This window comes from Octopus bimaculoides, chromosome 16 (assembly GCF_001194135.2).
Source record: "Octopus bimaculoides isolate UCB-OBI-ISO-001 chromosome 16, ASM119413v2, whole genome shotgun sequence".
NCBI classification, from domain to species: domain Eukaryota; kingdom Metazoa; phylum Mollusca; class Cephalopoda; order Octopoda; family Octopodidae; genus Octopus; species Octopus bimaculoides.
In genome coordinates this window covers 45,820,081-45,822,130 of record NC_068996.1, presented here as the reverse complement: position 1 = coordinate 45,822,130, position 2,050 = coordinate 45,820,081, and the positions used below count along the sequence as shown (strand labels likewise).

Sequence of the window (2,050 nt, the reverse complement as noted above, 5' to 3'; positions counted from 1 at the left end):
ACGTGAGAGAGTTAGGGGTTGGGGGTTCAACCCACTAAGGGATAGTATCTATCCAGTATATATATATATATATATATATATATATATATATACACACACAAATATATTATGATAGCTGATATATACATAGAATAATATAAAAAAAATTAAGAGGGTGGTTTTACGCGCAACACAACCAAAGATCACCAATCTCTTTAAAAACACAGCTGGAAGTGTACGGTTCGATTCACATTGAATTTCAGTACTGTATTTGCTTACGTATCACCGAGTTCATATTAATTCATTTCAAATTTCTAACTCGTATTTACTATGTACAAACAAACAAGAACACAGACACACAAGAACTTATATAAAACACACGCATAAATACATTTGTAGGAAATAGATATTTATAAAATGCTCAGCGGGGTTCCTGTAGACGTCTTTATGATACAATAATAAATTTATGTAAAACTCATGCTGTCAGGGTGTTTACTACTGTCATTTCACAGATATTCTTGTTATCAATCTTTTCATTCTCGTTATAGATGTTACTATTGTCTGCCCTCCACCCTGTCAGTAGTATACGAAAGGTGTGTCTGTGTGAATGTGTGTAAATATATATATGTGTGAGCGCGTGCGGTGGATGTGTAATTATGTATATGTGTGTACGCATTTTTGTGCGTGAAAGCGTGATTTGTATGTGTGTGTGTGTGAGTACGTATGCATGTATGTATGTATGTATGTATGTATGTATGTATGTATGTACGTACGTACGTATGCAAGTGCTTGAGTGTGCGCGCTTACACGTATGTATGTTTATACAGACGATGTTGGCGTGCATCCAGACATGCAAGTGTGGTGTATGTGTGTATTATAATAGAACATACATACACACATACATACATACATGCATACATACATGTTTTTGTTTCTGTTATGAAGGGCAGATTTAATCAACTCGAAGGAACCTTGGCTATTAAGAATTAAGTTTCGCATTAGTCAAATGTTCTTAATGCTATTATTCATTTTCTTGATACCGTAAACTTATTCGCTGTTACTAAGTTGCTATTATTAGTGGTCGTCGCAGCTTTCTCTTGGCCATTTAGTCATAAATCTTGTACGGCGTCATGTCGGTGAAAGTTATTTATCAGTAGTTTGATAAGAGATCGCAAGTAGAAACTTACCGCGGGCGAAGACTAGAGCTCAGTCCTCGCTTTCTCGCTCAGGCGAAGTATACAGGCAAAAGGGCGAAACAGTTGTGACCCTGAGATACCTGCTGGCAATACACAAGTGCTTCCAATACTGTATTAGATTTAGAAGAACTTGCAAACCCTCTGACAAATCCCTACTGTTTCTGCACGGGGCAAAGCATTTCTTGTTGATTTTTGTCAACTGTTCGCTGTCACTCAAATGCGTAACCAGGAGCTTAAACTTTTACTCTTACTACTATTGCTTTCATTACCGTAACTATTAATGCTATTAGGGGTACTTTAGAATCGTAACAGCCTCAGACAGAATGTCTCCCTTTCGGTGATTCCTATAAATTCAAATCTCATCGAGGCCACATTTACCTTTCATTCTTCCCGGGTCAATGAAACAAAACCAGCCACAAAGTAAGATCAATGGCACCGACTAAACTCGTCCTCCAACGAGTTTAGAAACATTATCAACTTCGTCCTTATTTTATTGTAAAGGCGACAGATAAAATCGTTAGGGCGCTGTACAAAACGCCTTTCAATATTTAGTCAAACCCTTTCATGTTCTGTTTTCAAATCCCACCAAAGTCAAGTTGTCTTAATGTAAAGACATTTCTTTTTGTTCTCTCCGCTCACCCCGAAAAACCATCAGGCTGAACTCAGTTTCAATCATTGTAATTCCATGTTCAAATAACAGCTGAGGCCTGGTCAGCTTTTAATTCATCTGTAGTAGTTGTTTAGACTCAGTTCACACATAATTGAGTACACCTCTAACCAAAAGTATATAACCGTGACTAACCAGTCTTTTTTCTTTCCTTTTTTTTTTCAGTGAGACACTCGGTTTATAATATATATATATATATATATATATA

At 36.5% G+C, this 2,050-nt stretch overlaps 1 protein-coding gene across 1 annotated transcript in view; it reads right to left on the bottom strand.

Annotated features, from left to right (window-relative positions):
• The window catches only part of LOC106875212 (formin-J), a 190,854-nt gene that overhangs the window by 44,213 nt on the left and 144,591 nt on the right, over positions 1-2,050 (bottom strand). The gene's annotated exons all lie outside the window — the stretch shown is intronic.